The 13,918-nt window shown below is 46.4% G+C and overlaps 1 protein-coding gene across 1 annotated transcript in view; it reads right to left on the bottom strand.

Annotated features, from left to right (window-relative positions):
- Positions 1-13,918, bottom strand: part of LOC138467516 (sodium/potassium-transporting ATPase subunit beta-1-interacting protein 2) — a 798,058-nt gene that overhangs the window by 159,105 nt on the left and 625,035 nt on the right. The gene's annotated exons all lie outside the window — the stretch shown is intronic.

The raw sequence follows: 13,918 nt of genomic DNA, 5'->3' as shown, positions 1-13,918 counted from the left end.
ATTTGATGCAGGCAGAAACAATGTTGCTGTCCGCTTACTGAGCGGGGCAAACAGACTGGGACTCATTTTCAAAGTCCTCAGAGCATAAATAAAGGTGCTACAGAGTTGCGTAATGTTGTGACGCCTGTCTTAAGGCCTTTGCTCGTGCTCTAGGGCTCTTTTGTTGAGGGGGTACAAGAGGGGCTGTGCAAGGGGGGGGCAAGAGTACGTCTATGCTTTCATGTTCCACGCATAAAACCAATGTATTCCCGAGGAATCCACCTGCTTTCTACACCAGAATTTGGATTCCATAGAAATCCATTGTAGATTAAACGCGCATTGTTTACTCATTGTGCTCTGCAGACTGCAAAAGAAAGGCAGTACAGGTGGGCACCATTCCCACCTCCCTTTTCAGTCTGGACTGCGAATCCCAAATATTGATTGTCCCGATGGGATCTTTTTACACATAAGTGGAAACATAAGTGACCTCCTCCGGGCAGTTTACGTATAACTGCAAAATGAGCTCCCCAGCGTTTATTTGCCACACCCAGCCCCGCAGCAGAAGGATAAACGTGACCAGCATGCAATGGGTGGGTGAAATCTAGTGGCTAGTGGCGTGTCTCTGTGCGTTTTTACCCATCCAACCAAAATGTTGGTGGTGTTACTTGCACCTCAAAATGTATTTACAAAGAAATCTACTTTCGGAAAATCGGTGACAGTTGCGTCTGACTTACCAAAAAGATCCAGTTACTCCAAAAGTGATGGTCTAACATGGTGTAAGTTGCTCCAAAGTAAACTACTTCATGCCAGACAGGAAAAACATTTAAATGAACACAAATATTGCATAAACTTTATTTTTTTCCACCCAACTGGAAATCAACTCGGTCTTCTCCAGCTTCTACCATAATTTGTACTCTGAGACCCCCCCTTGGACATGGGGATCGAGGACGCCCTTGACGTCATTGATTTGCCAAAACTAGACCCGCATATGGCCGAGACTCTCGATGAGCCCATCACTCCCGATGAGGTCAAGGTGGTGATCAGAACTCTACCGGCTGGGAAGACCCTGGGCTCGGATGGCCTCCCGGGGGAGTTCTACAAAACCTACGAGGAAACACTCGCCCCTATACTGGCCCAGGTCTATAACGAGGCCTTCGAGCGTGGCGCCTTCCCGGATTCCCTGAGCGAAGCCGTGATAATACCCTTACTCAAACCTGGGAAGGACAGATCAGATTGTGCCTCATACAGGCCCCTCTCCATGCTAAATGTAGACTGCAAGATCCTCACTGCATTGCTCGCCTCCAGACTGCGCAGGGTGATCCCACTGTTGATCCATCAAGACCAGACCGGATACGTCCCCGGACGATCCATTACTGAGAACCTGCGTAGGCTGCATCACGTTATTTATAGTACCGAGGGAAGCCCACAGAAACTTGCGATGGCATCACTGGACGCCACCAAAGCTTTCGATTCCGTGAGGTGGGAATGGCTATATGCTACCATGGCAAAGATGGGAATTGGTCCTGTGTTTCTAAAATGGACCCAGCTGATTCACGCCAACCCCACGGCAAGAGTCCGAACTAATAGAACCTTTTCTGCGAAATGGTCCCTGCACAGAGGCACCTGCCAGGGATGCACCCTACCCCCCATGCTGTACATCATCGCAGCCGAGCCTGTAGCGGCCTACCTGAGACAGGAATATGGAGATGGGGGCATCACCATAGATGGGACAACTCATCTCGTCTCCATGTACGCGGACGACACCCTCTTATATTTGCAGGACCCCGAACACCTCCTACCCTACATTCTTGAAACCCTGGACAGCTTTCATAAGCATACCGTGATCCAGATTAACAAAAATAAATCTTGCCTCTACCCCCTAGCCGCACTACACAGTGATCATTATGGGTCCCTCCCTCCCCTAGATCTTGAATGGCAGGCGACATCGTTTAAATATCTGGGGATAACCATACATCGGACCCCCGGCACGGAACATATACTTAACACCGTAAGGGCCAAAGACTCCCTCTCGAAGTCCATGGAATTTTGGGGGCGGCTTCCGCTCTCGGTGGCCGGGAGGGCGGGCCTCCTTAAGATGGTCGCCCTGCCCAGCCTGTTGCACTACTTCACTAACATTACCTTCTACATCCCCCCGGCGTTCTTTAAAGACCTCAACAAACTCTGTGGGGGCTTCCTCTGGCAGGGAGGCAGGCATAGGGTGGCGTTGGAGACCCTCCAGAGACCGTACGAGAGGGGTGGGCTGAAGATCCCCAACTTCGAACTTTACTTCCTAGCCAGCCAGCTGAGACACATTGTGCGGTGGCTGGCCGACGAGAGCACAACAGACACCCGCCTCCTCCAAACGGCCCTCCCCCAGCTATTACTCAGGGATCTGCTGTGGACCAAGAGGGGGGCTCTCGAACACTGCCCTTACCTCGTCAAGCTGGGGCACCGACTCTGGAAAAGGGCCTGCAAACTGGTCGGGTCTGAAGACCCATACTCCCCACAGATCCCCATTGCTGCACTCATGTCCAACCATTCCTGGGGGCAACTTGAGACCCATACTCAATGGGAGCCCCTGGGGGTGGCCACGCTTGGGGACCTGATCCAGGAACAGACGGTTTTAGCCTTCCCTGACCTTAGGGACGCCACTGGCCTCCCGGCAGGGCAATTCCTACTGCACAGAGCGGTCGTACAGGCCCTAACTAGCAGGTGGCCCGTCGCTGGCGACCTGAATGACGTAAATGAATGCATTGAAACGATTCTTAATGCCGCCGAGGGGGGCCACGAAACCTCACGTATTTACGAGGCCTTACTATGGGGCTCCACCAAAGAAGACCTCAGATGCCGAGACAAATGGGAAGCCAAACTGAACCTGGTTTTCGAAGACAAAGCATGGGGCGATATAACCCACTACCACAAAAAAATCTCCCGGAACGCCCGCTTACAGCTCATTCAACTGTACGTCACGAACAGAGCGTATCTCACCCCGGAATCCATATCCAGATTCACTGGTGCGACCACCCAATCATGCCCCAAATGTAGCGAGCCCAAGGTAGGCATGACCCACATGTTCTGGGGATGCCCAGTGATTAGAGAATTCTGGACTCAAGTGAGGGACAGAGTGGCCGGTGCAGACATTGACATCGAAGTGGACGAGCCCTCGGCATGCATCTTGGGCAGGTTTAGGCGCAGCAGGGAGAACAAACCCCTCAACAGGCTGAGAGACCTTCTTACATAACTGCCAAAAGGCACATTGCCATGTGGTGGAAGAGCCCCAAAGGCCCACTTATGCCCCTATGGTGGGGGGACCTCACAAGGTGGATCGCTGCGGAAACCGCGGCATGGGAGACTGCGATCCAAGTGCATAGGCTTGACTCCAGCGAAGAGCTACACCGCTGGGTGGCCTTAACTGTACCCTTGTTGTACCCCGAATCACAGGAGAGCGAGACAGCTGGAGAAAGCGACCCTGGCCCGAGCATGGACTCTTGACGAACTTAGTACTTACTGTGGTCTTGGGGGGGAGGGGAGGTAGGGAGGGGTGGGGGATGGTTGGGGATTTAATTTTTTCTTCTGATATGCTCAATCATCTCCACTGATACCTGTTTCACTTTTTGTTACTGTTTGTAATGAAACTAATAAAATATATTTAAAAAAAAAAAACCTTTATTTTTTTCCCTCCACTCGAATTATGTGTCCTCCACTTATCACTTCTTATTCTGCACATCCCACACTTACATGCACTTTCATTCAGTTTCACACTTACATTTGGAACGCTGAAGATTTGATTTTTGACTTTTCAATTGGCTTGATCCTAGACATTTAAAGCGAGGTTTCCCAGGAGTGTGTAAGGCAGTTACAGGTGTGCCAAGGGGTTGCCTGAATGGGGAACATGCACTTTCGGACAAAAGTTTAACTACATGACACATGAGTCATTTAAAAAAAAGTGCTAATTGCATGCCGGGGGCCAAAGCGTTAGCACTTGCATGCTGTTGGCTCGCGTTCATGCAATTTTTGACTTTTGCCAAATGGAGTGCAAATAGTAAAAACAGGCAAAATCGTCTTTATTCTTTACTTTTACAATACGTTTTTACAAAAGATGTAAATGCTGCCTGTAAATTACTCATTGCCCGTGGCATTTACAATGGACTCCTATGGAATCTATCTGCTTTCAGCAGGTGGTAAATGGAGGCGGATTCCATAGGAATCCATTCATTGTACGATTCATTTTATTGTGCATGAAAAACCCTTGCAGTTGTACAACCGAGAGGCTTTGCAGGCAGTGCGGAAAGGACGAGGAATCAAATTCCTCGTTCAGGTTCCGAAATCACCTACATAAAAGTTTTCAAAATGAGTGGTAAGCAAGGGTGTACACCACTTTAGGCACTGGTTTTATGCCCGGGTTTAACCACACGGGCCATTTACTACTTTTTCCAGGTGTAAATTGAACTTACTCCCGGAAAAGTGTTTGTGAATCTACTCCTATATACCCTATGGTCAAGAGAACTTTTTGTGTTAGGCTTATCCTACCATTTACTGCACCAGCAAAGGATTTGTAGAGCTGCGATTGTACAGTAATTCTTATGCTACTCTTATATGTCAAGTAACACACCTCACCCATGTAATTCTATCCTAGACCAGCCCAACATCGAGAGACGTCTTTGCAAGTGTTGTTAAGAGATCTCAGAAAAAAGGACAAGGCAGAGTGAATCAGTTGTATTTTTAAAAAAAAAAATGAATTTGTAATTTGTAATTGTTTATTTGTACAGCGCTTAGACACAAGTGAAGTGCTTCAAAGTGCTTCAAGACAGGAAGGGAACAAGGGGATATCGTCGTCATTAAAGTCATCATATCGTGGAATGAGAATTGTCTTCTATGTAAATGTAGTAGTAGGCAATAGTTCCATCTAGGATTTTTTAAGAAGAAAGGGCTACATTACGACTTCCGTGGCGCAGTAAAGAAATGGCAGTTTTTGTGTTGCTGACACTTTTTGGGCGGTAACAGAACTACTGCCATTTTTACGGCACTGCCGAATTTCAAGCTTGACTTGGCCTTACCTCCACGTGATGGCAGAGGTAAATTCTTCCTTTAAGTCCAAAGATCGGTAGAAGTACCAGGGCAGAAATACAGCTGGCAGCAGTTCCGTCGAAATCTCCATGCAGCCCTATGGACTCCAAACATGGCGATTTACATCAGCCTGCCACCAGGGTAAACCCACAGGCCTGAGTGCTGGCAAGGGCAACAGATATACAGCGGAATTACGGCCAAACACGAAGTAACAGAGCGGCATAGCAAGTTGTAAAAGATGTAAAAGGCCTTGTGCTTTGTTTTTATGCTTTCCTATTGGGCTCCATTAGAATTAGAATTACCCCCAAATGACTAATTATGCCCTTGCATGCAGTTAACATTGCTGCAAAATGTTGCCTTCTCCAAAACCGTTCATCTGTCAGAAATCTGTCACTCAATTAGCCCAGTCAAGGTGACATGAAGATGGATCTGGGCTGCATTTGCATCAACAACATGGCTCTTGAATGAAAGATTAGATGCTGCTACACGCTGCATAGCACGTGGCAACTGCATAGCACGTGTGAAGAATTGGGAAATATACCAAAATGGCGCCTCCAAAACTCCGACTGCCGGAAAATTCAGACTTCTTTTTTGAACCCCTTTTACACCACATATATATATATTTGGGAGGGGGATATGGGATATAATACAAGTATGTGGGCTGGGGGAGTCTCCCCCTACACTTGTATGTGGTGTAAAGGGGGTTGGAAAAAAGGCACAAAAAAAGTCTGCATTTTCGGCCATCAGACTTCTGGGGGTCGCAGTAATGACATAGACCCAAGAATGGTATGTTTGTTTAAAACTTCATGGCTTTCTTTGGGTGAGGACTGTGTTTTTGCATAGCTACTCCTGTGGTGGAACCGCTGCTGAAAGGGCTGCAGTTCCCTTCTTCTGGGCCCACACACTTGGAGCAATACATCAACCTGTGAAGTTGGTGCCTGAGCCCTGGTAGCTGCTGCCTTCCTCACCGCTTGGAACACACCAATGCTGCCTTCTAGGAATTCCGGCAGCATCATCTATGCTGCCCTTTTCAGTGACTGAATCTGTGTCTGGGGAACCTTGGCGAACAGTTCCACATACCCTACAGGTTCCCTGCCCTTCTGTGCCACCTGCTCCTGGCTGTTCCTGCATCCCCTGAAACTTGGATATAATCTAGTCCCTGATTCAGGGCCTGGCGCTTAGCTATTACTATGGTGGACACAAATGCCCCAGTGCAAGGGAGATGATTGGTGTTTTTTTTGGGTGGAAGCACACGTACTTGCTCGATCCAACTGTTGATAAGTTTGTTGATGTGTCACTCTTTTTACTAAGTGGCAATCAATGTTCCCTCTAATTTCTTTTGGCTCCCTGTGGCAATAGAATGCTTGTGTGTGGGCTGTTTTCAACCATGTACGCAACTAAATGATACAGGGGACTGGGAAACCATGACCGACTGGGCAAGCGAGCGCAGCAGGACAAGCTCTTCTTCAAGGGTGTTCGCAAATGCCAAGCAAACACACCATCAACATTACAGATTACAGTATAAACCATACATTCAGTTTCAAGTGAAATCCTGTGGAGGCCCTTAGGCAGTCGAAACGTTGGGCTCCCCTTACAAATGATCTCCTAATACGTTTGTAATTTTCTGCAACGCTTTATTTTGATCTGTTGTCGTAGGGCCCCTAAAAGGAGTGGGGCACTGGGGCCCATAGGCCGGTACCAACTTGGCCTAATGGATAATCCAGCACTGCGTACATTTTCCGGCTAAGAACCCAGTCTCTGGAACAAGTAACCAACGCAGTGTTTCCATCTTAAACTTCAGGAAGGAATGAAGGTCCTGCTCTTCAAAGATGAACTTGCCCATTGCGCCGCTCAAATGGTATTCTACCTCTGCACCCTAGCTGTAACCGACGGAGTGTGTCCATATGCGCAATTCACGGCTGCTTCCCAGCTAGGTTTGCGTTTAAACAATCCCTTACCACAAAGACGTATATATTTCAACAGTATTCTGTGATCACCGGTACTAACGTCACAGACATCCAACATCACCAACCTTTGATACTCAAGGCAAGGGCATCATGCATGGTTACATTAGAGAAGAAGCTGTTAAACAGGAGTTGGTCAAGACAAGAGACACATAGTATTGCGGGCAACATGAACGGACCAGGGTCAGTTTGTCACACAATTATTATTATAGATGGTGACACTATAAATCATGATTGATTCTTTTTCGAATAACGTACCGTGAACCGCGTCCCTTCAATTATGGCATTTTTGTTTCAGTTCTATTCTTCTAATGCTGCCACTTATAGTCTTCGCTGGTGAGCATTACAATTGTTTTATGCATAATGGTACTGCGCTGTGGCATTTTGCAGTCACTCTGGGACTAGGCATTTTCATTTAGTATATACTATATATATTTACCAGCCAGATCCCATAGGATGCGTGTAGAGTGCCTAAATTGAAGACTTTGTCCAAATGACATTTTTTCCACATAACTAAACTGTGTGACCTTGGGGCACGCCATTTTTTTTTATACTGAGCTTTATGTGCCAACATTGCAAGCCCATAGCAGTGATTGAGGTTGCAGTGGATGATTTTGGAAAAGCTCCAATCATAGTTACAGACTAGAACGTGCCTGCTTGAATGATAATAGAGTGAGCATTCATACGCATATCAGTCCTTCGGCCCTCTTGGTTCATCCCCGCCATGACTCATGACCAATGCTTTCAATGTAACTTCCCATGATGCCATAGAATATCAAAGGCTGGTTTCTCTCCCGCTGGCTGTGATATGAACTCTCCTGTATTGTCACTTCCGTCAATGTCAAATGTCAATACATATGCAAATAAGTGTGCCCTGCATTTCTCAAAACATGTTGCACACAGAGCCTTGACAATCCTAGAACAGGCCCTGTACATCGTTTTGCAAGATTTTGCCAAGAGAGGTAGTTCAGGGCAGGCACACACAGTGTACCCCTGCATCACACCCAGCAAAGGCACAGCTTGAGTAGCACCAGCAATTTCAACGAATTTGGAGAATGAGTGCAGAGTAGTATAGCAGTAGAAGAGCACCGTGGGGAGGTGGGGGCTTATTCTGGTGTTTCGCCCTGGGTGCAATATTCTCTAGAAACTGCCCTGCCTGGGTTAATACATGCCATAATTCCCACATAAGAGCCCTCATGTTGGCTTTACAAATAATGTAGTAACGCTACTGGAAGAAAACATGTCTACGATGCATGCACCAACATAGGCAAGTATCTCTACGTAATTTCAAACTTATGTTCGCTTTGCCAAACAGACCAGTAATGCCCTGTAAGAAAACCTGTTCATGCTGCCTGCTCCAATATATGTTATAAGAACAGTTATGTTGATTTTACCCTGAGTGCACTCGGGAAACATGTCCATACTGCTGTGCCAGGTGGCCGGCGATAATGCCATATGATGCAAGAACGGTCTGACTAGCGGTGGAAGTTGTTCACAAAATAGCATCACCTGACAACACTTTACAAAGATGTGTGCCCGCAGCCTTAGCCCAGCCCAGTCATTTTTTGAGTGTTGATTGGAGCATCCTTCACAACAAAAAACGTATTTAAAAAGGGAGTCAGCTCTACTGGAATTCCAATACTTGACCTGCAAGTGGAATAAAGATCACAGAACCGAGCACGTCTCTCAACTCTCCTACATTAAGGCCCTCATTCCGAGTTTGGAGGTAGCCATGGCGCTATCGGTCCGACTCCGGTCTGGTGAAGGGAGTAATTACCGGTCCAGTCCGAGGTCGGCGGGACCGGTAATTCCCAATTCACCAGAGCCATTCCCCATTCCCATTTGGGTCCCATAGGGCTCAATGGGAAGGGGGAAGGCGGCAATAACGGTATCACAAATTGCGGTACCGTTATTGACCCCGGTATCCCTTTGCGGGTCCTGTACTTAACGCCTGGTAAAACCAGGCGTTAAGGGATGGACCCGCAAAGGGACCTCGGAATGGGGCGCAAAGGGATTACCGGCACCAGTGTCATTACCGGTGACCAGTATCCTTTTGCGGCCACCTTCTAATGTGGGCCTAAGACTAGTCCCGGCACCAGGGGAGTTGGTAGGTCTGGAAAAGACCCGGGGCTAAGCTGATGTGTGAACTGTTGGGACTGGGGGCTAGCTAGTCTTTTGGCTGTAGCTCCTGAGATTCTATCCGGGGCTACAACCAAAAGATCAGGGGCTATAGCCCCCTTAGCCCCCCCCTAGCAACGCCCCTGCCCGGCACACACCCTCAATTGCTTGTGTGACCTTGGGCAAATCAAATTGCCTACTGTCGCCTACCGTCGGCTTTTTCTATATGCATCAAAACCAGGCATCTTCAAACTGGCTGCTTTACTTGAAAGTAAGGACCCTATTGAAAACTAGGCATTTATAGATAACAGACTTCAGGTGGTTAGTGCCTGGAGGCAGTATGTAGTTGTGTACACAGGGGATGACCACCGCCAGCACCCTCTATTTAAAATAAATAATGTTTGGTTCATGCTCAATGGGCACATGTTTTAAATAGCATTGCCTTTACAAGATGACAGCCCAGGAAGCCTCTGATGTTAGCTGCCTGCCATGACAACCTCAAACAGATGGAGAGGGTTAACAGGACACATAATGAATGTGTGTAAAAGTCACACCTTTTCCTGTTGTGCAGTCTAGTGTGGCTTCTCTCTGTGGCAGCTCAGTGTGTGTGACTGCAATTGAAGAGTGGGGGGGATCTTTGGTACAGTAGTCTGATGCGACCTAAGCTGTTGAATTTGAATAAGGAGGCGCACACATGGCTTCTCAGGGAATATTAGCAGGTATGGGATGGAAGGGGTAAAATCACGTGGGGTGAAATCACGCACACCGACCCTGACCTATTGGACGAGATCTCCCTGTGTTCTTGTGCCTGTGGGAGAATGCAGGGCATAACACGCCTGTCCAAAGCAGGCCGTGCAACTCCCGTTTCTCCTCGTCCTCGTGCCTCTGCAGTCCCCAGCCCTCCAAGCACACAGGCGTCTTGCAGGTACACTCTCACTCAGACTGCAATCATTCTCATATACATACATCCACAACGCATGCACACGAACACATTCTAGTCGCATATGGACACACATTCACACTCATGCACTCAGCCAAAAACATCCCTTCCAATACATACATCAACAAGGCGTTATACATTTACCTGCTCATCGTCAGCACTGCCTCAGCTCTAGATGCTCGTGCCCCCACACAACATGCAGGCCTGGAGTCTACCTCAACATTTAATTGGCCAAAGTCTCCTGTCACTCGGGCAAAAATAGGGTGACCAGATGTCCTGGACAGTCACGGGAAATCACCCTCCATCCCGAAATGGGCCCGGCGTGACTCTTCCTGCGTGCGAATGGGGGTGTGAATGCTTTTAGCACCCTCATTTCCTTCCCTACTCCTCCCCGGCCGCTCTCCTCCAATGAGAGGACTGTGCCTGTGAACATACCCCCCCTCAAACCCCTGCAACAGGACAGCGACATAGAAGTAGGACTACAGTTGTATTTGTGTTTACTTTAGTCCAACTTCTATGTCTAGGGCCTGTCCCTTTTTTTAATCTGGTCACCCTAGCCAAAAGTATGAAGATAATTGCACAGTGGTGGCAGGGACAGACAGCCGACATCCTGCCAGCCTCCTAACGGAAGATATCACACTAGAACAATGCGAGCTCCATATGCAAAACAAACAAAATGTCTTCTAAGCAGAACAGCCCCTACACTTGTACATTCTCTGCTTGTCTTCTGCCTCCCTGATATGTCATCAGGCAGCAGTGCGATGATCGCAAAGTGAATAAAACATGCATGTTTTGCATTAAATCAAAACTTCGAATTCTGCTTTTCTCTTACCACAAGAAAAAAGGTGGGCAGCACGCTTTCAACATAACATACCAGCCATCACTGGGCCCAACAAATGTTAATTTCATTGATGTGTAACAGGGACGTCATTTCACCAAAATGACAGGGGTAGCATAAGTGAAATCACACAACCCTTGACCTCTGATGACATTGCAGGAGGTGATGTCATTTGACCCCATCCCCTAAGTGACATCACGGGAAGTGATGGTGTCATGGTTTATTACACGGCACACGCAAGCCTGGGAAGTCCTTCCCCTGCAATGAATGTGGCGCACAACAAAACGCTTTTCATTTTTTTAGTTTACTATGGATTCTTTTTGAGTAGGCCTTCAACCCGTCTCACACCAACCTCCACAAACACCCTGTGTCACAATGGTCTAAGAACCAGGCCGGTGTGTATCAATAAGGTATTGATTAATTTATTAGTTTATTGTCAAAAGGAAAATCAACCAAATACCACAACCACCAATGTTGGGACAACACAAAAGGCAATAATCTCTACAAAACAACCAGGTTAAGATGCCCTGTCACAGTTACTTTCCTTTTTTTTTTAATGGCAGAACAGAAACAATAATAATTTACCACACAATGATAGCACTAGCGTTAAGCGCTTCCCCCTGCAACACTCAACCCCCAAACTTCAATTGCACTTGATTCCTTTGAATGGAAGGCAGTGGCAGGGAGTAAGAGTACAGGGGAACATCTGTTTAAGTGTGGTGCGCACAGAAACAAGATGGGGAGCCAGCAAAACAGGGGAAAATCCGTTTTTGGGGCACCAATGTAAGAATGGGGTTTTTATTATTTCTCACAACTGCTAGGGGACAGAATAGAAGAAAATTCGTACTGCTTACACTTAGGAGACGGCAGAGTTTTAGAGAATACTAATCAGCACACCAGGCAAAATAGAAATAGAGTAGGAAAATCGTTTTTTCGGAGATTCAACACGTGGGCAATGGAAAAGAAAAATGCAACTGGAAATTCGTTTTCATTGATGCTGACAATGATTGGCAAGCTCCTCTGAGCAATGGGAAACTCACAACAGGAAAATCGTTTTTTTGCTTAAAATGACAGGTAAATAACAGGTAGGCTCTAGGCAAAAGAATAGCTCACACAAGGAAAAACGGGTTTTAGTTAAAATGATAGGTAAATAACAGGTAGGCTGTGGGCAAAGGAATAGCTCACAAAAGGAAAATCGGTTTTAGGATTAGGATGGCAGAGCAAAGGGAATGACAGTGGACTTTAAAAACAGGGACACATTTGTTTCTCAGGTCACAATGGGATTAATTCTTTTGGGGCAACACTTTATAACTATGACAATTAACAAAAACACTGGGGAAAAGACTGCTGGTTTTGAATTCCACCAATCCCGATCCCGTTAAATTCAATGGGGGAATTAATTGATTTACTTACAAAGTACACTAAGGATTTACACAGACACATGAGGGGTTTTTCAATGGGGATCTGCTAACATACACAGGCAAACAAAGGATTCCTCAATGGGGAGAGGACTGAAATGCACTGGCAACTGGGGTTTTCACTGGGGAATTTTCAATGGGAGAATTTTAAAGGGGGAAATATTGGATGCAATGCTACAAGAATGAAGGATTTATGCAATTCAGGGCTGGTGTTATTGCTACTTACATAGCAAGCCTTTTTTAAGGTTTAGGAAAGCCAGCTGCACCTCAGGACACTCTGGAAAAATAGGGCAGAGGTCTGGTCACTCCACTCTCAAAGATGGTAAGTTTCAGCAGTCTTCTCTCTGTCCTCCTCCCTTTTCTATCTCCCCAGTTTTTGGTTGTCCTGAGTCCTAGTACAGTCCCCCTTACATATCAGAAATGACATAACTAATTTTACAATCGAGGGGAAGTTCCCTGCAATGATCCCTTCCGCTAGGATTGGACAGTTACACTCTCTCTCTCTCTCCGCCCCCAGTCAGGATTGGCTTAGAGGTTTGAAGCAGCATCCGTCTTTTTCCATTTGTCAGCATCCTTTGTTCTCCTTTCAACTTTTTGGCAAAAACTAGTTATGTATCATAACTTCGTAATTGTACTAGCAACTGCCATATTAAACATATTTTCAGATTTAGCTGTTTTCACCTTTTGACCCAATCTCACATTTGTAATATGTTCAGATCGGACAGAAACCTAGTCTAACTTGCCATTACAGTTCCACAGGTAGATGCATATTATAACCCCAAAACAGCCTGGAAATCACATGAAAAATGGTGTAAAAATGCAATCAATCCACATTATGGTTGCGGCACAAAATGCCAAAAGTGAAAATAGTCTTTTGAATTAATTGTGGGTGTTCCTGTTCAGCAAATGGGATGGTTCTTTCATCCCCCACTGCCATCTGTCCATCTGGGTCAGCCTGAGACCAGAGTTTTTTTATGAGTCTCTTTGAAAATAGTGTGCGCTCTTTTGAAGTGGGTGCAACAAGGATTCCCACATTTTAGTCATGCTTCAGTCAAGGATGGCTTTCTCTTGAAGTCCCTGCTTTCCTAGTTAGCAAGTCTGGAGCATATGGTTTAGTAGCACCACATTTTATGGCTGGGTCATTAAATGGGAGATGTGACATCCAGCTGGAAGTGGAGTTTTCCTTTGTGAAGTTTTTGCTCTCAGCCAGAACAGGTTTTTCCGGAAGACTATGGACCTAATTCACAGAAGCGTTTTATAATGGCACAACCGGATTGGAAAACGCTCTGTGAATTCGTTGTGAACTCGGTGTCTCTTCACATGTCACTGGAGATTTGGTGGGTGAAACATAATGTACATTGCTTTGGTCAGCCCACACATCATGTTTTGCTTTCTTGACATTTTTCTGGGAGAAGCAATATCTTTTCTATTGTGGATTTTAAAGCCATTTTTATTTGCAAACCCATATGCATTCCGTTTTTGCTTTCAATGTTGAAAATTCTTCTTGTTTTCCATGTTACAGGATTCTTTGATTCATCCTTCTTTTGTAAATCAAACTGCTGCTTGTCCATTGATAATGATAGGTAGGCCCCTT

Source organism: Ambystoma mexicanum, chromosome 4q (genome assembly GCF_040938575.1).
Source record: "Ambystoma mexicanum isolate Mex_15411 chromosome 4q, UKY_AmexF1_1, whole genome shotgun sequence".
Taxonomy (NCBI): domain Eukaryota; kingdom Metazoa; phylum Chordata; class Amphibia; order Caudata; family Ambystomatidae; genus Ambystoma; species Ambystoma mexicanum.
Note: the sequence above shows the minus strand (reverse complement) of the source record. Positions and strands in the feature narration are given on the sequence as shown.